At 43.9% G+C, this 24,064-nt stretch overlaps 2 protein-coding genes and 1 pseudogene across 2 annotated transcripts in view; 2 read left to right on the top strand and 1 right to left on the bottom strand.

Annotated features, from left to right (window-relative positions):
- Positions 1 to 15,031, bottom strand: part of LOC126248072 (argininosuccinate synthase) — a 174,181-nt gene extending 159,150 nt beyond the window's left edge. The window contains exon 1 of the mRNA XM_049948723.1: positions 14,982 to 15,031. The gene's annotated coding sequence lies outside the window, so the exon portion shown is untranslated. The remainder of the gene's footprint in view (positions 1 to 14,981) is intronic.
- LOC126248073 (band 7 protein AGAP004871-like) overlaps positions 1 to 24,064 on the top strand; it is a 439,986-nt gene that overhangs the window by 32,566 nt on the left and 383,356 nt on the right. The window lies entirely within an intron of this gene.
- Positions 418 to 535, top strand: LOC126250247 (5S ribosomal RNA; annotated as a pseudogene).

The following is a 24,064-nucleotide window of genomic DNA, read 5'->3' as shown; positions in this document are numbered from 1 at the left end:
ATCGAATGACACTACATAAGTATCCTTTGTAAAAGAACACTTCAAGACAGAATTCAACATTCACGCTTACTAACGTTTGTACCATTGACAGCCTTAACATATTACCAGAATTGCTTCGGTTTCGAGACAGATCCTGTGATATTTTTCTGCGCCAGTTCTTGAAGGCTAGACACATTGCTCTTCTGACAGCCGAGATCGTTTCACCTAACATCTGCTATCGGCGGATTTAGACTTTGTTTTGTACCTGTTTTGCAGTAGGTACTGCTAATATTGCCTGTATGTCAAGGAGGGTCTCCACCACCTTTACTTATTCTGAGAGGTACACATTTTATAGAATTTCGTCAACTATTCGCTTGAATCAAATTGTTCTATTTCCTGTTTAAGAAATAATATAACATCTTGCTTATCTATTTTGAGGGCAACGGCCTTGCCGCAGTGGATACACCGGTTCCCGTCAGATCACCGAAGTTAAGCGCTGTCGGGCGTGGCCGGCACTTGGATGGATGAACATCCGGGGCGCCATGCGCTGTTGCCATTTTTCGGGGTGCATTCAGCCTCGTGATGCCAATTGAGGAGCTACTCGACTGAAGAGTAGCGGCTCCGGTCATAGAAAACCATCGTAACGACCGGGAGACCGGTGTGCTGACCACACGCCCCTCCTATCCGCATCCTCAGCTGAGGATGACACGGCGGTCGGATGGTCCCGATGGGCCACTTGTGGCCTGAAGACGGAGTGCTTATCTATTTTGCTAAACATACACACTGATCAGCCAGAACATTTTAACCACCTAACTAATAGCAGGTATGTCCCCCTGTCGCACTTTCGCACAGATAACAGCACAGACGCGTCGTGGCATGGAAGCAATGAGGCCTTGGTAGGTCGCTGGAGGAAGCTGGCACCGCGTCTGCACACACGAGTTACCTAATTGCCGTAAATTCCGTGGGAGAGGGCGTTGAAATTTGACGCCACGTTCAATCACATCCCAGATGTGTTTGACTGGGTTAAGATCTGGTGAGCTGGGGAGCCAGCACATCAATCGGAACTCGCCATCGTGTTCCTCGAACCACTCCATCACACACCTGGGCTTGTCACATGGTGCATTATCTTGCTCAAACATGCCACTGCCGTCAGGAAACATGATCGTCACGGAGGGTGTACGTGGTCTGCAACCAGTGTACTATACTCCTTGGTAGCTGCGCGGTCTAGGGCACCTTGTCACGGTCAGCGCGGCTGCCCCCGTCGGAGGTTCGAATCCTCCATCGGGCATGGGTGTGTGTGTTGTCCTTAGCGTCATTTAGTTTAAGTTAGGTTAAGTAGTGCGTAAGCCTAGAGACCGATGACCTCAACAGTTTGGTCCCGTAACACCCTACCACAGATTTCCAGATTTTTTACGATACTCCTTGGCCGTCATGGTGCCTTGCACGAGCTCCTCTGGACCCATGAATGTCCACAGCACAATGGAGCCGTTGCCTGCTTGTCTCCGTAGTACAGGTTTCAAGGACCTGTTACGCTGGAACACGATGGCACGATGAAGAAGGTATCGGGATTCATCAGACCATGTAACGCTCTGCCACTGCGCCAAAGTCCAGTGCCGATGGTCACGTGCCAATTTCTTTCGTAGTTGCCGATTTCACGGTGTTAACTTTGGCACGGACCGTCGGCTGCGGAGGCACATCGTTAGGCGTGTTCAGTGCACTGTGTGTTTACTCCACACAGCATCAAAGTCTGATGTTAGTTCTGCCACAGTTCGCCGCCCGTCTTGTTCTACCAGACTGCACAGCCTACGACTTCCGACATCTGTAACAACGGGTGGCCGCCCAATCCCATGACGTCTGGACATGGTTTCACGTTGGTTTCTCCACGTGTTGAAGACACTCACCACAGCCCTTCTCGAACACCCAGTTTCTGAAATTCTCGTGCTGAGTCGCTGGGCCATCACAATCTGCCCTCGGTCTAATTCGGATAGATCGCGCGCCTTCCCTACTCTACACATCGACAGCACACTCAGTGATACTGCAGTCATTCCTCGCCAGGTGACGCTGCTATCGTCTGAACGGGTAGTAGGTCGGTGCTGATAATGTTCTAGCTGATCAGTCTACACTTTCACACTTAAATTTATAGCTCTTTGTACTTTGGTGCTGTTAGTTGCTACAGCTGCAGCGTAATCAGTGATCCCAGTATCTACATAAACATCCTTTAGTATCTGGTCTGTTTGTTGCTAACAAATCTAGCACATATCGATCATGGGTAGTTTGCCTAACCGTTTTCAGAGAACTCTTTCAAAATCGTGTCGCAGATACGACGCGGCTTACAGGGACTGGAAAAAAATGAACACCCACCCAATATGGTGAAAGGCCGCTTCTGACATACGAAAAAATTAAAGTTAAATTCTGCCGGTGTCAATGCATATTGTCACCAACAGTATTTCATATGGCTGCACGGACAAAAACTGTTACAAGAGTCAGAGAGATTCAACACGAGGTAATAAGTCTTCATGACAGTAGCTCGATGATGTTAAACTATGATGACTGTGGTGGGAGGGGGAGAGGGAGGGAGGCAGTGAGGAAAGGCCTGTTGTTTCAGCGTCATGCTCATCAATTCTGTCCATGATATTCCAGGCAGGTGCGATGACATTATAATTTTGAAAGATGCCCTACTCAGTCTGGAATAATGCGCGCACCATTCGCTCAGCTAAATGGTCTCATTAAGCTTAAAAATTGTCTTTCAGTCTCATTATTGCAACTGCTGAAAATCATAATATGGCGGATGAAAGCAGACCACCACTATGTATTATTTCCGGAAGAAAGAAACGTTGATTGTACGCCTGTCCTAATGTTTTGCTTATGCAAATACGTTCTTCTGTAGAGGGTTGTGAAAAAGCAGAGTCACTGTACCGCATTACGTGTTTCTAGTTGGGGTTGTGTGCTCGTTGCGTCATTAAAGCACCCTCTACTAATTCATATTATTTAGGAGAGTTTAGCTATATGCGCGAACGTTGATCCTATGTACATCACGTCACATGGTTTTTTGAACACTGTATTCTCTGGAAGCACACTTAGTCAGCAAACAGTTTCGTGACAGCGGTCTTCTGGTTGGAAATAAAAACCCACTTTGAAACCCTCCTGTCTCCATCAGTTCAGTTTCACTTCCACTATTCTGTTCAACAGCCGATGCCTTGCCATGAAACACATATGCCGTGCCACACGATATGCAGTAGCTCTAGATACTTCTTTAGAATTCCTGAAGATGTCACAGACGCTCCATCTAAGAGACTGCGCACAATTTGCATTTATCAAATGGAACGAATTACTGTGGGTAAAACTGGACACTTCCGATGCTGAATCTTATTTCTTATGGTAAGAACAAAAAACATTAACAAAAACGACGTTCGATTACAAACTACTGTCTCAGCGCCCAAAGGTGAGAGGCATGTAAGAAGTAAACTGAAGTTTTATTTTATATTGGTAGCCATAATTATCAGCTGCGAATTAAATGCTTTTTTTTTGTAGCAGAATGTTTCACTCGTCTTTTGTCAGAAACGTTTGCTGTCTTGTTAACCAAACATAGTTTGTGTAATTGTTCTTCGCATTATCAGCGACACGAAAATAATTGTGTTATACGTTTCTTACTTTTATGGCATATACGTGTATATTTAAGTTTCAAAGTACATAGTACATACAATGAGGTGACAAAGTCATGGGATAGCGATATGCACATATACAGATAGCGGTAGTATCGCGTACAGAAAGTAAAAAAAGGCAGTGCATTGGCGGAGCTGCCGTTCACATGTGGAGAGGCTTCCATCGTGATTGTGTCTGCACGACGGGAATTAACAGACTTTGAATGCGAAATGCTAGTTGGAGCTGGACGGATGGGACACTCCATTCCGAAAATCGTTGGGTAATTCAATATTCCGAGGTTTACAGTGTCAAGAGTGTGACGAGAATACCAAATTTCAGACATGACCTCTCACCACAGACAAGGCAGTGGCCGACGGCTTTCACTTAACGACCGAGACCAGCAGCATTTGTCTAAAGTTGTCAGTGCTAACAGACAAGCAACACTACATGAACTAGCTGCAGAAATCAATGTGGGACATACGACGAACGGATCCGTTTGGACAGTCCGGCGAAATTTGGTGTTAATGGGCTATGGCAGCAGATGACCGACGAGAGTACCCTTGCTAAAAGCACGACATCGTCTACATCGCCTCTCCTGGGCTCGTGACCATATCGTTTGTGTGGTGTCACCGCCAGACACCACACTTGCTAGGTGGTAGCCTTTTAAATCGGCCGCGGTCCGCTAGTATACGACGGACCCGCGTGTCGCCACTGTCAGTGATCGCAGACCGAGCGCCACCACACGGCAGGTCTCGAGAGACTTACTAGCACTCGCCCCAGTTGTACAGCCGACTTTGCTAGTGACGCCACACTGACAAATACGCTCTTATTTTCCGAGACGATAGTTAGCATAGCCTTCAGCTAAGTCAATTGCTACGACCTAGCAAGGCGCCATTTATCCTTTGCTATGTATCTAATGAAGCATGTACAGTAACAAGACCAATGTTCACCAATTGTGGATTAAAGTTAAGTATTCCAGAAGCTACGTACTTTTCTTTATAGCATTCATTACGTATCCTGTTTCAGACCTCACGCCATCCTGCGTGAGCTTATAGCGTGCATTTCGGCTTCCTCAAACAACACGGTGTTGGCACTTCTGCCGACACTTCAGTTTGGACCCTAAACGACCGGAAAACGGTTACCTTGTCAGATGAGTCCCGATTTCAGTTGGTAAGAGTTGATGGTAGGGTTCGTGTGTGGCGCAGACCCCACGAAGCTACTGACCCAAGTTGTCAACAAGGCACTGTGCAAGCTGGTTGCGGCTACATAATGGCGTAGGACGTGTTTACGTGGAATGTACTGGGTCCTCTGGTTCAACCGAACAGATCATTGACAGTAAATGGTTATGTCTTGCTACTTGGAGGCCATTTTTAACCATTCATGGGCTACATGTTCCCAAACAACGATGTAATTTTTTATGGATGACAGTGAGACTGGTGTGAAGAACATGCTGGACAAATCGAGTGAATGGTTTTGCCACTCACATCGCCAGAATAGAATCCCACTGCAAAATGGGACATAGTTGAAAGGTCAGTTCGTTCACGAAATCGTGCACTGGCAACACTTCGCCGGCCGGATTGGCCGAGCGGTTCTAGGCGCTACAGTTTGGAACCGCGCGACCGCTACGATCGCAGGTTCGAATCCTGCCTCGGGCATGGATGTGAGTGATGTACTTTGGTTACTTAGGTTTAAGTAGTTCTAAGTTCTAGGGGACTGATGACCTCAGAAGTTAAGTCCCATAGTGCTCAGAGCCATTTGAACCATTTGGCAACACTTCCGCAATTATCAACTGCTATAGAGGCAGCATAAGCCAAAGGCCTTGCCGCAATGGTAACACCGGTTCCCGTTACATTACCTAAGCTAAACGCTGTCTGGCTTGGCTAACACTTGGATGGGTGACTGGCCGGGATGGCCGAGCATTGTTGACAAAACGGGATGCACTCAGTTGTTGAGGAGATACTTGATTGAAAAGTAGCGTCTCCAGTCGCGAAAGCTGACAACGGCCGGGACAGTGGTGTGCTGATGACATGCCCCTCCCTTATGAGAAACTTAAGTCAAAAATACGTGACCAAAAAATGGTTCAAATGCCTCTGAGCACTTGGGACCTAACATCTGAGGTCATCAGTCCCCTAGAACTTAGAACTACTTCTGTGCCATATAATGGTGCACTTTCCGGCAGAATTGCACAAGCTCTCACAAAAACGAAAGTGAAAATTGGATTTCAAACGAAAGGTACAATTGGTTCTAGGCAACGCCAATTTAGAATCTGATGTTTATAAGATCAACTGCCAAGATTGTGACAAGTTTTATATCGGTCAGATGGGAAGGAATTTCAAGACTCGTTGTAGAGCTTTTTCGGTACACATTTGGACAGAGAAAAACATTCTGCAGGAAATATGGAGGATAATATGAACGTGTTGCATAGAGCGCTGAAGGGGCAATTACTGAACCAACTCGAGGAAATGGAGATTTATGTACAAAAAAAAAAAAAACGGCAACCGGAGTTACTGACCTGAATGCTTATTTTGATGTGTTCAGAAACCTACTAGTTTGAGCAGCGTCGAGCACCCCAGCAGCTTGGCGTGCGGTCGTGTGCACAGGAAAAGAACTTCAGAACAGCCACGAAGCGATGCCATTGAGATCCCACTCCGGGTGTATTATAGACTATCGACTTTTTAATTAATAGCCACTGTTTCGTTAATCACCGTACACTTACGGTTATGGTTTAATTGTTTTGTCATGCTGGAATGTTTCGATTTATAGATGTGATTTTATTTTTTTATTTTTAAACTTCTTATACTGGCTTTTACACAATTGTGTGTTTTACTCTGCTAGGCTAGGAGATTCGTATTATTACTATTAGGACTTTTATGTGGATTTTAAGTATGGATTTAATTCCACATAGTCTATGCCAGTACATGTTTTATTGTCAGGCTGTCAGGCACTTATTTTGCCATGTGAAGTATTTTTAATTAATGACTACGCATACCGCCTTTTAACTGTTAACTTTGCGATACTGGTTACCCATGTACCCTAGCTAGTGCCCTCTGTTGACGTCGGTTATTTGTATAAACACCAGACGCGTCCATGTCATTATTAGCACTTACTATGTACCGGCATGTATAGTTGGACGTTGATACCTACATCTGAATATTTTATGTTGCGTATGGCTGGTATGCACGATTGTTAATCATGTGAATACTTTTCATTTTTCTTATGTAGCACCAGGCCCCTTATAGATTTATCTGCTGAAAATTGAACTTAGTTGTTTACACCACTTTCTTGTTTGTAACAGATCTGGAAATAGCAGTAACCGAAACCGGTAATAGTGAAGTGTAAAAGTTTGTGTGATCGAGACGGACTTGCGAAATAAAAACAACTTCATAGTACAGCGAGCTGCATGTAAGCCTACTTGTAGTGATCCCTGCCTATCTGTCCTTGGCAAAATAACAGATTTATGACATAATTGTATTTACAGAATCAGTGACATACAAGATGGCCAACCATGTTTGCTTGAAAAATAAGTGAAAATTATATAATTAAAATTACAAAATATGTAGCAACCAGTCGCAAAATCATGTTTTATATATTCACTTTTGCAAATCGATTTCAACTGATGATGGCTGTTAATCAGTTGAAATAGATTTGCAAGAGTGAATAAATAAAACATGATTGTGCGACTGGTTGCTCGATATTTGGTAATTTTATGGTTTACGGTCGCTACACGACTTGGGAACCACATGGAGTCCACCATTCATAAATTATATAATTTGTCGATTGGGGGCTCCGCAGCCTCTACGTGCTGTGGGAAGGATATAACCAATGTTACACCTCAGCTAAACAATATTGACTTCTTTTAGCCATTTACAAGCAGTAACTACGGCTCAAGCAAAGATCATTCCACGTTAGTGTATTTCAAACAAAATGTTTCACCTTGCATGTTAATATGAGAACCGATAACGGGTAGCGGGTCTTCAAGCAGTACATATGAGGTAAGCAAAGGTCATGTCAGAATGCTTTCCATCCCATAACAGTGTGTTATCCGCCTCCACAGCACCGAGCGAGGTGGCGCAGTGGCTAGCACACTGGACTCGCATTCGGGAGGACGACGGTTCAATCCCGCGTCCGGCCATCCTGATTTAGGTTTTCCGTGATTTCCCTAAATCCCTCCAGGCAAATGCCGGGATGGTTCCTTTGAAAGGGCACGGCCGACTTCCTTCCCCATGCTTCCCTAATCCGATGAGACCGATGACCTCGCTGTCTGGTCTCCTCCCCCAAACAACCCAACCCCCGCCTCCTCAGCCGATGTCACTAACGGACGCCTGTGCGTTGGCGCTCGACTCGGAGATAAGCCGGTTCGAATCCTGATGATGAATGAAAATTTCACCGCCAGTACTTGGTCAGCAAGTGGAGGAGAGGTGGCAGCGTGAAGTTCCTGATCACCAGTCCTGGATTACATTCCAAATCTGTACGCAGTGTCTCACCAAGTGAGGTCATGTGACGTTGTTGACTGTGACCCGTCCGTCGGGTGAGGACGTTAAACAAGGTGGTGGTGCTGTTCGAGAGGAGCAGGCACCGATTTTCACCCTCTCCCTTCCCTCAGTATCCCCATCATCGTCATCATTATCATTCGACATAAACATAACATTACACCATTATTCTCATCTGCACTCCACAAATACCCATACCAAACAACTTTCACATATCCGAAAGAAAAGGATCCAGTGTGCACGGGGGAAGCATACCCTTTCCGACATATGCCTGAACCCACCCCTTGTGATGTTTCAGCCAACAGTGTCATAGGACATTTACATTTTTTTTACCATTTTGTTACAAGTACAGAGTTTCAGATTACGCATGAATATGAAAACCGTATAACGAATGGTGGAACCAGCTCACCGTGTTTTATTTGGATAGTACGCTCAACGCTGGAGCCGGCATCCATTTCCCAGTTCTCATACTAACACGCAAGTTGGAACATTGTATGTGAAATACATTGAAATGGGATGGAAAGCTAGCTGATACAGTTGTATATATGGTTCTCGGGCAAGACGTCGGATGTCATAGTTTTCACTATGACATCCGACGTCTCGCCCGAGAACCATATATACGACATGTCCGTCGGGAAAGCCTCAAGCAACACATAGCTGATACAATGTTTGCTTTCATCATATTTACTGCTTGAAAACCCACTTCCGTAGATGTGGTCGCAAAGCGCACGTCCGTCCGGTGGCAAGTAGCCCAAATAGCCAGTTCTAATCGTAGCGGGGAGAGAAATTTGCAAAACCAGTATTTGGCAGGCAAGAGGAGGCGATGTGTTGGCGTAGGGTTCCTGATCGCCAGACTTCGCGCCAATGTTCTGGATTAAATTCCAGACCTTTCCGCAGTGTCTCTCGATGTGATGGCGATCCGTCCGTCGGATGGAGACGTAACACCCAGTGGTCCCATTGGTGGCATTCCAGAGGAGCAGGCTATGCCCCGACTCCAGGATTCACCCCCCACCTCCGCCTTCCCCCACCCCGCGCTCATTCTCTCATCATGTACAACACAAACATGACACCACACTGCATACACACCCATTACAGTATAACTTTCAATCACCATATGTAAAGTGGCTATTTTGCCCGGTAAAAGGAAATCCTTTCGGATTAGGCTACTGAACCTACACCTCGGGGTCTCCCAGCCAGCGATGTCATGCGACTGTTTCTATCTTCACTATTTCAAAATGGCTTTACGTCGAAACTGGCGACGTACATACAACAAAAACAGACGACGTTATGCAGCCCAAATGGAGTAATACTTGATTCCGTCACACACGAAAAAGACATTTGCAAAGTACGAGTGAAATATTTCCATCAACTAAGAAACTTATAACTATCATATAATAAGTATATGTAGAAATACAAACAATTTACAGCACTCAGTCACACAGTTCTTAAGTAGAATCAAAGACAGAAAGCGTTAATTTATTGATTCTTTAAATGGCTCTGAGCACTATAGGACTTAACATCTGTGGTCATCAGTCCCCTAGAACTTAGAACTACTTAAACCTAACTAACCTAAGGACATCAACCACATCCATGCCCGAGGCAGGATTCGAACCTGCGACCGTAGCAGTCGCGCGGTTCCGGACTGAGCGCCTAGAACCGCTAGACCACCGCGTTGATTCTTTAAGTTTCGGAGTATCCGCTGGAGATGCTTTTGCTCATAGTTCCTGCAGATCATTCGTCATTCTTTTTCTACATCTCAGATGTTTCGATTTTTTGCTGAAGATTCCAAAATAATTTATTAAATGTTCAACTACGTATAAATCACTACATTTCGGACGTCCCCTCGGTTGGCCTGGAGCACGCATGAAAATCATTTCAGTTGCAGGGTGGAATATTTGCTGCTATTGCGATAGAACTGAAGCTATTTTCCAAAACTACTTTATCTATTCTTGAGAGGCAGTTTGTCTTCAGTTCGCCAGTATGCACTTCATCCGTTATTACGTGAACGTAACGTACGTTTCTGACTCTGTGTGTACTCATGTTTCCGCAGACAACTACTGAATGCTTTGTGACTGGAATTAAATTTCTCGACTGTGGCTTCGTACTATTTCAACTTTTATGACGAGTAAAACTGTGTGATTCAAACGAACTGTAATCTGGATTTCTGCTCAACACCTTAACTTCTCGCCGGCCGGTGTGGCCGAGCGGTTCTAGGCGCTTCAGTCTGGAACCGCGCGACCGCTACGGTCGCAGGTTCGAATCCTGCCTCGGGCATGGATGTGTGTGATGTCCTTAGGTTTGTTAGGTTTAAGTAGTTCTATGTTCTAGGGGACTAATGACCTCAGATGTTAAGTCCCATAGTACTCAGAGCCACTTTAACTTCTCAGAATGTTCTTCGCAACATACAATCTACTAACAAGGGAACCTCCCCATCGCACCCCCCTCATTTTAGTTATAATTTGGCACAGTGGATAGGCCTTGAAAAACTGAACACAGATCAATCGAGAAAACAGGAAGAAGTTGTGTGGATCTATGAAAAAAATTAGTAAAATATACAAACTGAGTAGTCCATGCGAAGATAGGCAACATCAAGGACGCTGCGTGTCACGGAGCGCCGTGGTCCCGTGGTTAGCGAGAGCAGCTACGAAACGAGAGGTCCTAGGTTCAAGTCTTCCTTCGAGTGAAAAGTTTAAATTTTTATTTTTAGTTTATGTGACAAACTCTTTTGTTTTCATCACTTTTTTCGGAGTGATCATCACATCCACAAGAAAACCCAAATCGGGCAAGGTAGAAGAATCTTTTTACCCATTCGCTAAGTGTACAAGTTAGGTGGGTCGACAACATATTCTTGTCATTTGACGCACATGCCGTCAACAGTGTCGTATAGAATATATCAGATGTTTTCCTGTGGAGGAATCGGTTGAACTATGACCTTGCGATCAAATGTTTTCCGTTCCCATTGGAGAAGCACGTTCTTTCGTCTACTAATCGCACGGTTTTGCGGTGCGGTCGCAAAACACAGACACTAAACTTCTTACAGTGAACAGAGACGTCAATGAACGAACGGACAGATCATAACTTTGCGAAAATAAAATTTTCGGTCGAGGCAAGACTTGAACCAAGGACCTTTCATTCCGCAGCTACTCACGCTAACCACGGGACCACGGCGCTCCTTATGCTACAATCTCCTTGATGTTGCATATGTTGCGCATGTACTACTCAGTTTGTATATTTTACTAATTTTTTTCATAGTTCCACACAACTTCTTCCTGTTTTCTCGATTGATCTGTGTCCAGTTTTTGAAGGCCTGTCCACTGTGCCAACTTATAACTAAATCTTAGGGGGGTGCGATGTGGAGGTTCCCTTGTAAGCAGAAAAACAATCATTGCCTCAAAAAAATGGTTCAAATGGCTCTGAGCACTATGGGACTCAACTGCTGAGGTCATTAGTCCCCTAGAACTTAGAACTAATTAAACCTAACTAACCTAAGGACATCACAAACATCCATGCCCGAGGCAGGATTCGAACCTGCGACCGTAGCGGTCTTGCGGTTCCAGACTGCAGCGCCTTTAACCGCACGGCCACTTCGGCCGGCTCATTGCCTCAAATCACAAGAAGTGGAATTCCCTAATATAACTGAAACTGACCTGTTTCCGGAAGTGTTGGACGCAATTTGAGCAACGAGTAGCTTTTCACAGTTCACCTAACAAGACGATGTTATCCTCCAGCTAGAAGATTACGGCAGTGGAGAGAAACAGGGTTCACATCCGGCCGTCGAGGGTCAGGTTCGTGTAGTATCCCTAGACCCCTTAAGGCGAATGCTGGGGTGGTCTTTTAAAAAGAAGTGCAAATAGGAGTGTGCATCTGGGGCTCGTAGTGTATCAGCTTATTTTACATGATTTACGTGATCTGCGTTATTTTTTAGAATATTTTCTGAAATCTCTGAGCTTGATAAGCATGACGACTGTACCGGACTGTACCGTTCATTGTTATCTAGCGTTACAGCTCGGCCACCCTCGCGTCGCACGGGCTGATGCTAATTTTAATCGTTAGAGCGCTTGCGTTTTATTATTGAATTTCTGGTGAGCTCTTCTCGGCTGTTTAAAACCGACACAAATATGCGTATCATTCTGCAGACAGTGCAGTACCAAGTCAGTAAACAATCTACTTTCTGTCATATACATCCAGCGTAATGACGATTTTGTTGAAACTAGAAAAATTCGGGCTTTAGCTGGTGATCCTTACAATCGTTATTCGTATGCATAATCTTTGAATCGAAGAGAAAAGAGGGATAATGGCACTGGTACAATATCAACGACCGAGATTGTTCAGTAGTTAAGGCACTGAACTCGTAGTCGTAGCAGTGGGGTTCAACTCGTTGTCCGGCCATGAAGATCTGGGTTTTCGGTGGCTTTCCTGAAGTCGCATAAAACGAATGTTGGGATGTTTCCTTCGGGTAGATCGCAGTCGAATAACTTCCACATGTACACCCACTGCCAGCCGGTGTGGCCGTGCGGTTCTAGGCGCTTCAGTCTGGAACCGCGTGACCGCTACGTTCGCAGGTTCGAATCCTGCCTCGGGCATGGATGTGTGTGATGTCCTTAGGTTAGTTAGGTTTAATTAGTTCTAAGTTCTAGGCGACTGATGACCTCAGAAGTTAAGTCGCATAGTGCTCAGAGCCATTTGACCAATTTTTGTACACCCACTACTCTCCTTACAGTAAAGCAAATACTAAGCGTCCTTACCTGAAGATGGTCTGCAACAGTGCAATACTAAGTTTGTGAACACCACCTATTTAGGGAGTTTCAGAAAAGTGAGTTATGACTTACTGTTCGCTGTATAAGAAAGTTCCATTGCCCACCATCCACGTCGTCGCTGGGCACTGTGTGAGCCAAAAAATCGTGAGGATGTGAGGTACGAGTTCGCAACATCGTGAAGGAAGTCAGAATGAGAAAATGTCGATTCGTTTGTTTACTGGATTCAGGAAACTCTCTAAAATCTGAGTAATTACAACAGATGACTGTACCTAGTACCGGCCCTGATGCCACATACCTGTTGTTCTCTATAAACACAAAGGATTTGGATGACAGGGTGGGCAGCAGTCTGCAGTTGTTTGCAGATGACGCTGTACTTTACGGTACAGTGTCGAAGTTGAGTGACTGTAGGAAGACACAAGACGACTCAAAAATGGTTCAAATGGCTCGGAGCACTATGGGACTCAACATCTTAGGTCATAAGTCCCCTAGAACTTAGAACTACTTAAACCTAACTAACCTAAGGACATCACACACATCCATGCCCGAGGCAGGATTCGAACCTGCGACCGTAGCAGTCGCACGGTTCCTGACTGCGCGCCTAGAACCGCGAGACCACCGCGGCCGGCACACAAGACGACTTAGACGAAATTTCTAGTTGGTGTGATGAAAGACAGCTAGCTCTAAACGTGGAAAATTGTAAGTTAATGTGGATGACTAGGAAGGACAAACGTGTTACGTTCGGTTACAGTATTATTTGTGTCCTGCTTGACACAGTCAGCCGGCCGGAGTGGCAGAGCGGTTCTAGGCGCTACAGTCTGGAACCGCGCGACCGTTACGGTCGCAGGTTCGAATCCTGCCTCGGGCATGGATGTGTGTGATGTCCTTAGGTTAGTTAGGTTTAAGTAGTTCTAAGTTATAGGGGACTGATGACCTCAGCAGTTAAGTCCCGTAGTGCTCAGAGCCATTTGAACCATTTTGAACCAGTCAAGTTCTTTAAATATCTGGAAGTAACGCTGCAAAGCGATATGAAATGGAACGAGCATGTATGAACTGTGATAAGGAAGCCGAATGGTGGATTTCGGTTTATTGGGAAAATTTTAGGAAAGAGTGGTTCACCTGTAAAGGAGACAGCATATAGGACGCTGGTGCGACCTATTCTTGGGTTCTGCTCGAGTGTTTCGATTTTGTACCATGTCGAATTGAAGGAAGACATCGACGCAGTTCAGAGGCGGATTGCTAGATTTGGTTCCGGTAGGTTCGAAAATCACGTAAGTGTTACGGAGATGCTTTGGGGACCCAAATGGGAATCCCTGGTGGGAAGGCGACGTTCTTTTCGAGAAACACTATTGAGAAAATTTAGAGAACCGGCATTTAAATCTCACTACCGAACGATTCTACTGCCGCCAACATACATTGTGCGTAAAGACCACGAAGAAAAGATTCGAGAAACAAGGGCTCATATGGAGGTCCATAGACAGTCGTTCTATTTGCGAGTGAAACAGGAAAGGAAATGAACGGTAGTGGTACAGGGTACCCTCCGCCACGCACCGTACGGTGGCTTGCGGAGTATCTATATAGATGTAGACGTACCTTACGTGTTTCGCTGACAAGTAGGGCATGTTCGACGATACGAAGTCGGAAAGAACTTGCGTAAGACCCAACTACACTGCAATATATGTTTGACCAACCTTTTATGAAAGCTACGACGACGTTCCAGCTTTTACATAACATGTGATAAAAGCACCTCGGTGCACGGTCGATTATTTTATAAAAATTCTTTTATAAAAGACCTTTGACAAAGTTATTTTACAGTGTAATACAGGCCTAAAATGCGAGAAGTCTCGTATGATGCTGAAAAATCTGAGTTCCGCTATTAACCAGCTTCTTGCATTTTTCCATTTACAATGACTTTCCATAAATGTTTAAGAATACCTTGAGGTAAGCTATCAGAATTTTGTACTACAATTAACGGTCGTGTTTGTATTGGTATTTGGCGACATTAATCAAGAGCACCGCTTATTAACATTCCCATCCTCGATAGTAAAAATTCCTGTTCTTTCGAAAATTAGCCGCTAACAACTGCAACAACATAGCCTTAAGCCGTTTTACTCACATAGATTCCTGGTGCTCCGAATATACACCGTTGTACAGTGAGCCACAGTAAACCGCTGCAGGCTTTATAAACACGCTGTTATCAAATCCTTGACCGTCTAAAGGTCAAATCTTTTTGAGGAAACTTGTGCAGCGGTCAGGCTCCAAACACTTACGCATCTTCCACTAAGACTATCAACATAAGACCGCTGCTCACAGTGTTAGATTTTATGCTGTCAGAAGAGTATCTATACGAATAATTGTTCGTATTAGAGCGGACATTTTAAGCTCGTCACCACTTGACGAGTCTCCCTACTCAGATAAAGGAAAAACCATAAAACGGAATCACTGAGAGAAAGCTGTGGCCGTGAAAAGCGAACATCTTTGAAATAAAGAAGTTAAAACGTTTATTTACGGAAGTGATAGGTGGACAGCCGGCAACAAGTCTGTGTGCCAGTCTTTATTAACAGCAGTCAGTGCGCAAGCCTGCCGTATTGATTGTTCCAGATAATGATTAGCATCGCCAAACGAGCCCCCTACTGTGTCGTTCGCAGGCAACAAAAACACTTCCAATATGCAGCTCGCGGAAGCGATTGTACTCGCATCGTTTCAGGGTACATGTACGCTAATAACTCTAACTACGTATTTTTGCTAGCCTTCCTTTCTTCAGAGTTATATACCTAAACTATACCGACAGTTTCTTGGAAGCAGCAAGACCGTGAAAATATTGTATTCGTAAATAAATCCCAGATACCAAAAAGGGAAAGGAAACACGAGCACACCGGAAACAGGACACAGTTTTAAACCACGCAGTCCTAGAATAACAGCCCACTGACCTGATCTTTGTATTACATCAGAGGTAACATATTCACAAATAATTTTTTAAATCTGAATATTTTGATCCTGTATACAAGTCTGTAAGTTCCGTCATGGATGAAAGCTGTTATGAAAAGAAACTCACAACACATAAATGCTGAAATAGTAAGAAAAGGCGTTTTACTCGACAGTACTGAAAATGACTACTACTACTATTATGCAGTGAGTCTGCTTTGTACACTGACTACATTTTCCCAGGGTCCTACAAATAAACTACCACCTGCATTACTCACCGTTGGCCTATGTGATCATTCCATTTCATATCCCTAGAAGTTGTGAAACTCATGTGCCAAACGCGAACAAATTTTTTTTTCAGTACCAAGGCTGCTAGAACGGTTTGCGGCCGCTAAATTGTTTGGCTGTTGGTTCTACAGGAGACCTTACACTGTCGCACTCTGTTCCACTCAAGTTCAAAGTTTCTGTTTCCACAACCAGTGATCATTAAAATATAGGAAGTGGATAATCAATAACTCTAGGTGACGCACGAGAATCTGATGTTGTGTTTAATTAAAAGAAATCGGTAATAAATACCGCTAGGCTATTGCATATAGTGAGCACATGAGTATCTAATCTAGCATAAGACTGCACGACAGTGACGTTACCTTTCAGGTTTAAGCTGCAATTTTTTTGGCAAATAATTCTTCAGATTCCAGCACCGTAAACTCAGCTGAAGTCTATCACCAGTAACCAGTATGAGCTGACTGATTCCAACTGAATTTGAAGGAAAATCGCCAGACTCGTGACTTTGTTTCTCCCGTGCATTACCGTTGCGTCATTAAAACGGATCATAGACCCGGTCGGAACAGTGAACAGTATTTCCGTACCTGCTCAACAGCCTCGGTTCATCGCACTCCTCAAGTAGTTGAGACTTACATGACGTAGCAGTTTATTTCATTTGGGCGATGTGCAGCGCACCTGATAATTCCTAGTTTGCTAAATTCTGAAAAGCGGATGTGCATAATATGACGTGTGTACCTGTCAGCTATGTCAGTTTTGCTCTGGAGAGGAATTCACTTCACTAGGGTTCTACTCTCTTGAAACTAAATTCTGACCCACTGGAGGCGTTACAGTACAAAACAAACCTGGAATTAAATACGTCGGTGGAGGTGAATTATTTGAGATGTAACTGTAGAATATTTGGATGTGTATTCTAAATAAATGAGACTCGAAGCAATGCAAGCAAAATAATTCTAAGTAAGCTACAAGATTTCACCGCTTTTCGGACAGAACACGGAGATCAGAAAAAGTATTCTTTCTGTTTATAGTTTCAAAAGGATTTTAGAATACTTTAAAAGTTTCCAAAATCACGAAACTGACTGTTATATTACTCTTAGCGTCAATACATTGTGGGATCAAGTGGTAAATTGTGATTTACACACAGGCAGTGGAGGTAATGACCAGCAAAGTTGGAAGGATTTTGTTACGTAGAGTCGTAATGTCACTGTCGATAAGTGTAGTAGTATGAATTAAAACTACTGTTGCGAGGAAAACAGAAGGAACGACGAAAACCACTGGAGACAGAACACAAGCTTGGACTGGACAAGAAGGAGCAATTCCAGCAGTCGCCTGTAACTGACAGTTACGAGTAATGTTGGTGGAGACAGAGTTACAGAATACCTAACATTACTGCAATATTATCATTTCATTTAGCTAGAGAGCGTAGTGGTTAAGGGACTGGATTCATATCACGGAGTATCAGAGTTCAAATTCCCGTCCACTCAGGCTAATTTAGTTTTCTGTGGCTTTGTTAAATTAGTTCAGGCGAATGCGTGGATGAGCTCTTCAAACTCGCTGAAGGGCAATTCCTTCCCCGGGTAACGATTTCGATGTCAGTGGGTCTCTGAACTCCAATCATTTCTACTCTTTGCACCATTATCACGAAGTAGAAACGGGTTCTTTGAGGAATAGCTGCAGTTACCAGAATACAGGGTTTTATAAAACGTGCCCTATACTCATAAAACACGTGGTATTGTCAAAAGTAGAAAAAATACTTAAAACATATTTTTATGTTATTTATTTCTTAGGTTCTGCGGGATCACGTGAGCCAAAGCTACTTGGTCACGGTTCGAGTTACTACATAGATTACAAAATGATGATTAGAAAATATATAAACAAAAAATTAAAAAATTAGTATAAGAAGATAAGAATTTTGAGAGAGTTTACAAATAAAAAACACATTACAGAGGAAAGTTCTCGACTACTGCAAGGAAGTACTGTGTAGAATAGAAGGAATGTATCACAAGGAAGCCTTTCAACTTGGATTAGAGTGCGTTGTGGTTTATCACTCAATTTCCTTTTGATGGAAATAAAACCTGTTGAAAAGTACCCACCACTCTATACATTTCCTAAGGAAGTATTATCAAAGTGTACATCATTTTTCCGTCTAGTGTTCACTGGAACACTTGCAGTTTCTTATGAGAGCCACTACTGTCAACAGCAAATTTCGTGACGGAATGTACACATATCAAAAAAAGTTGTGCATCTCCCCCATTCCCAGAACTCCTGAAGATATACGTTGACTGTGGATATTGTATTACAGACACAGTCCCGTTGAGTGTTCAGAGATGTCACTAAGCCCGCCCAAACATGTAAACAACCATGCATCAGCAGCACCTGTTAGACGGAGGGGGTCCGACAGCCGATCAGTTTCAGTCATTCCACCAGGAAGGAGGTACACGGCTCGTGTTGTCTGTAGCTCAACTATGCCTAGACGGTCAATACCGCGGTTCTATTGCGTCTGCATTGTTACTTTGTGTGCCGGCCGGAGTGGCCGAGCGGTTAAAGGCGCCACAGTCTGGAACCGCACGACCGCTACGGTCGCAGGTTCGAATCCTGCCTCGGGCATGGATGTGTGTGATGTCCTTAGGTTAGTTAGGTTTAAGTAGTTCTAAGTTCTAGGGGACTTATGACCACAGCAGTTGAGTCCCATAGTGCTCAGAGCCATTTGAACCATTTTGTTACTTTGTGCCAGGAAGGGCTCTCAACAAGGGAAGTGTCCAGGCGTCTCGGAGTGAACCAAAGCGATGTTGTTCCGACATGGAGAAGGTACAGAGAGACAGGGACTGTCGATGATATGCCTCGCTCAGGCCACCCAAGGGCTACTACTGCTGTGAATGACCGCTACCTACGGATCATGGCACAGAGGAACCCTGACAGCAACGTCACCATGTGGAATAATGCTTTCCGTGCAGCCACATGAGTCGTGTTACAACTCAAACTGTGCGCAATAGGCTGCATGATGCGCAACTTCACTCCCGAAGTCCATGGCGAGGTCCATCTTTGCAATCACGACACCATGCAGCGCGTTACAGATTGGCCCAAAAACATGCCGAATGAACCTCCCAGGATTGGCATCACGTTCTCTTCGCCGATGAGTGTCGCATATGCCTTCAATTAGACAATCGTCGGAGACGTGTTTGGAGGCAACCCGGTCACGCTGAACGCCTTAGACACACTGTCCAGTGAGTGCAGCAAAGTGGAGATTCCCTGCTGTTTTGTTGTGGTATTATGTGGGGCCGACGTACGCCGCTGGTAGTAATGGAAAACGCTGTAACGGCTGTGAGATACGGGAATTCCATCCTCAGACCGATAGTGCAACCATATCGGCAGCATACTGGCGAGGCATTCGTCTTCATGGACGACAATTCGCGCCTCCATCGTGCACATCTTGTGAATGACTTCCTTCATGATAACGACATACCACGACTAGAGTGGTCAGCATGTTCTCCAGACATGAACCCTACCGACAATGCCTGGAATAGATTGAAAAGGGCTGTTTATGGACGACGTGACCCACAAAACACTCTGAGGGATCTACGCCGAATCGCCGTTGAGGAGTGGAACAATCTGGACCAACAGTGCCTTGATGAACTAGTGGATAGTATGCCACGACGAATACAGGCATGCATCAGTGCAAGACGACGTGCTACTGAGTATTAGAGGTACCGGTGTGTACAGCAGTCTGAACCACCACTTCTGAAGGTCTCGCTGTATTGTGGTACAACATGCATACTGTGGTTTTCATGAGCAATAAAAAGGACGGAAATAATGTTTATGTTGATCTCTATTCAAATTTTCTGTATAGGTTCCGGAACTCTCGGAACCGAGGTGATGCAAAGCTTTTTTTGATGTGTGTATTTTCAGCGGCAGCTGAGTTGGAATTCCGAGACGCAAAACAATGGACTACGCGAAGCTCGATGCGTAGGGTAGTCTGGCAGCCCATTTCTGGGCTGAAAGTATTCTAGCTGAATGCACAGAGTTACCCCATACTAAGCAATGGCGTGACAGTAAGCAGATTGTCACTATCAGAAACAGCGGTGATCATTTGTAGAGTGAAGATAACAACATTCACTTTCTGCACATGATGTTCAAATGGTACGCCCAAGACAGTCTTCCCTCCACCCTCAGCCTTAATGTAAAATGGTTGACTTCAGTGACCGTTTAACTATCTTGAGACAATAAAATTTCGCTTTCACAAGGGTTTCGTTTCAGAAACTGTATGCACTGTGTTTTGTTGCAGCAATCTGTTCTCTGAAACCCACGTACTTACATTGCTGACTATACTGTTAGCTACATCACCTCTATGGCGTTCCATGTCTTTCACTATAACAATTTTTGAGTCATTATCACATTTAGTGGCACATCATTAAAACATCGACGGAAAAAATCGCAACGCCAAAAAACAATAAATGTAGAGTAATGAAGTTTCGGGAATACGTTAGTCTAGGTAACAAATTTAAGTGATTATCATTAAAAGATCACAGGTTAATGTAAGCGCGGGATGTTGTTGTTATTGTTGTTGTCTTCATTCCAGGGACTGGTTTAATGAAGCTCTCCATGCTACTCTTGCCTGTGCAACCTTCTTCATCTCCAAGGAACTACTGCACCCCACATCCTTCTGAATCTGCTTAGTGTATTCATCTCTTGCTCTTCCTCTACGATTTTTTCCTTCCACGCTTCCCTACAGTACTAAACTGGTGATCCCTTGATGCCTCAGAACATTTCCTACCAACCGATTCCTTCTTCTAGTCAAGTTGTGCCGCAAATTCCTCTTCTCCCCATTGGGGAGAAGCGCGGGTTAAACCATTCTAAATGTGAAACGCTGGTACATTAATAACCGATGTAATCACCAGATTGCTGAATGCAAGCATGCCACCGTGCATGCATTGTGTTGTACAGGTGCCGGATGTCAGTTTGTGGAATGGAGTTCCATGCTTGTTGCAATTGGTCGGTCAATATAGGGACGGTTAATGCTGTTTGTGGGTGACGCTGGAGATGACGTCCGATGATGCCCCTTATGTACTGGATTGGTTATCGAGCAGGTCAAGGCAACATGTCGACACTGTGTAGAGAATGTTGGGTTACAACAGCGGTGTGTGGACGAGCGTTAACCTGCTGGAAAACATGAATGCTTTTCATGCAACGACGTACCAAAACGGGCGGGGGGATGCAGGGGTTCCGGACCCCCCTATCATCTAAACGAAATTACACGCCACTTAGTTGCCGTATAAAGTAACTGAAAGATACTTTGAGTTTCAGTCATACGACAAAAAAGGGATAATCACTATCATTTGTCAAAAAGGTCATAGACAGATTTCAACTATCGAGGTATCTATAGCACTATCAGCTACCGCCCATCTGTACCTTAGCCAAGACCATCTGCTGAACATTATTGTCCTTAACTGAGCTCATTTGTTGTTTTGTTAATCAGTTCAGTTCTTACTTGCAGTTGAATGTAATGTAAGTGCTGCTGTTTCCAATTATGAATCAATTTGCTGCTGTTTCCAATTATGAATCAATTTGTAACAAGAAAGAAGAAGGAAACCAATTTTGACTCTTCCATTAGCGAAATGATTAGTTAAAAATATGTACTCACTACTACAATAGCTTAGTTAGTATTGGAGTGGCTATTTGGAGGCCGGTAGAACATTGGGGCTGCAATATTTCGGTATTTCAAAGGCAGTGGAGCGTCAAATATCATTAAAAATAATACTCAGTTAAAATAAGTGTATAAAAATACACTTGGATTTGCCTGTGTCACCAAACATCGCGCTGATCAACATAAATATCGCCCAAACTGCAATGATTAAATTTCTTTAAAACATTTGCTCAAAATTCTATCATTAGTAGCCCAAATGGCAAAATATCGCCCAATCTAGTCACCCGGGCAGAAACCAATTCCAATACACAACGTTGGCGAGAAGTTTGTGGAGAATGGAAAGAGGAAGGGGTGACCGCACATTCTATAGTTCGTCTGTGAAAGATTTTTTCAGTGGCCTACTTGAATTCGTCGGAACCGGCTGCGCCCTGCATCCCTCCCCCCGTCCAAACTCCCTTTCGTCCATAATATATTTACACTTTTTTAATACTATAATACCTGAAGCTTGGAATTCCAGGCACAATTAAATCTTAAAATATGCATGCATTTCAATCACTATCAAATGATCACACGTGCATAATGGAGGGAAAAACATGCAATATCAAAAGTCCGTCGTTTGTTGTCATGTATTTTATTTTATTTTAAAACACTGTTCAACATCAGTTTTTCCACATTCGCTATCGACTGGGGTACCTCTGCGCTTTGAGACGCTAAGCTAGCAATCCCTGTATTCGGCAGGTAAAGTGATTTGAATCCATCTATGGTTTCCCGATTTAGAGTTAGGCAAATGCCAAAGTTGGCCCCTTCCTACAGGCCTCAGGCAATCCTTTCCGAATATCTTTATTTCCTGACAGATTGCAATTCCACTGAAGGAGCAGTGTCTCTGCTTAAATGAAAAGATCTGCATGCAAGGCAATCCAGACATCTCTTTGGAGACTCCCGGAAATAAAAGCCATTTTAAATTGGAAGACGGCTAGCGATCGTCATTTTCTACTATGTATGCCTGCATAAAGATGGCTCAAGTTTTACTATAGTGGGTCCAACCGTCACAATTCTTACATATTTGTAAATAAACTTCATACAAACGTCAATGTACGTTGAACACCGTAGAGGCGTTTATTTGCACCGTATAACCATATTATCCTGGAGAAATAGAAACCCATTTATGAGGTCACATACATTAGAAGCCAAGTTCAAATCAAGGCGTGAATCAGTGTTAAGATCTGTGGCACCTCTGGCTAACGAGCACAATGTCGTTGGACGCACATGTGTTTCGGAGCACATAGTATTTGTGTAATCCGTTTTGGTTTATAAATAAATTTGCTTGCTAATTTGAAAAAAAATCTTGATCACTTACGGAAGTTGAAGAATTTTAACGAAATGAAAGATACTTTAATAAAATTGAGGAACTTGGGCTGCTTTGAAGTATCGAAGGAATTCTCATTTGGTTTCAGAAAAGCCGCAAATTTAAATACACGACTGTAGTAGGAGAAAGGTAGCAACTGCCAAAAGAGATTTGAACTCGTTTAACTTTATAAGTTATTCAAGCCAGCGTTAAGGTTCTTCTGCTCTGCGGCAGTGAACCTCATATCAGAAGATTGAGTTGTTTTGTTAACAAAGAGGCAATATGTTATATTTGATATGAATTCGTTTGGAAACAGAGTGAAGTTATCATATTGCCAAATAAAAAAATATTTTATTGTGAATTTCGGTATTTCTTTTTGTATAGTGAGGAAAATATGCTGCAATTTTTAAAGAAAAGGTTTCCTTGTTTAATTTCATACACTGAAAACTATTTGTATGAAGGCCCCCTGAAGCAAATTATGCACATAAAATTAAAAAATAAATATGTGTGTGTCCAGAATAAAATGAAAAACGAGTCATTTTAAGGTTCTCTTAGCAAATCGGACCCCACCTTTGACAAAATCCTGGCCACGTCCTTAGTTCGTAAATGGTACACAACAGGTCGAATCACCAGACTGGCGTACAGCTCTGCAGTCTGGATCCGTGGGATAACCACAAGAGTGCTCCCCACCCCAGACCAAAAGGTCCAGTGTGTCTACCCCACAGACTGGTTGTTTGCAGGCCCTCGACTGGCCCCCTTCTAACCAACACTCGCAGCGGAGCAGAAACAGCTTTCATCATAAAACACATCAGATCCCCACTCCGCTCTCGCTTGACACCACTGGAGTCGCAAATGGCGGTGGTTTGAGGTCAATGGAATGCACGTTACACTGGCTAGGAGACGTTCTTAAAGTAACCGATGTGTAACAGTTCGCTGCGTCACTGTGGCCCCAACTGGTGCACAAATTGCTATTGCAGATGCAGATGCAGTACGACGCGCCAGTACG

The sequence above is a fragment of the Schistocerca nitens genome, chromosome 3 (genome assembly GCF_023898315.1).
Source record: "Schistocerca nitens isolate TAMUIC-IGC-003100 chromosome 3, iqSchNite1.1, whole genome shotgun sequence".
NCBI lineage: Eukaryota > Metazoa > Arthropoda > Insecta > Orthoptera > Acrididae > Schistocerca > Schistocerca nitens.
The sequence above is the reverse complement of the archived record's forward strand: the minus strand, read 5'-3'. Positions and strand labels throughout refer to the sequence as shown.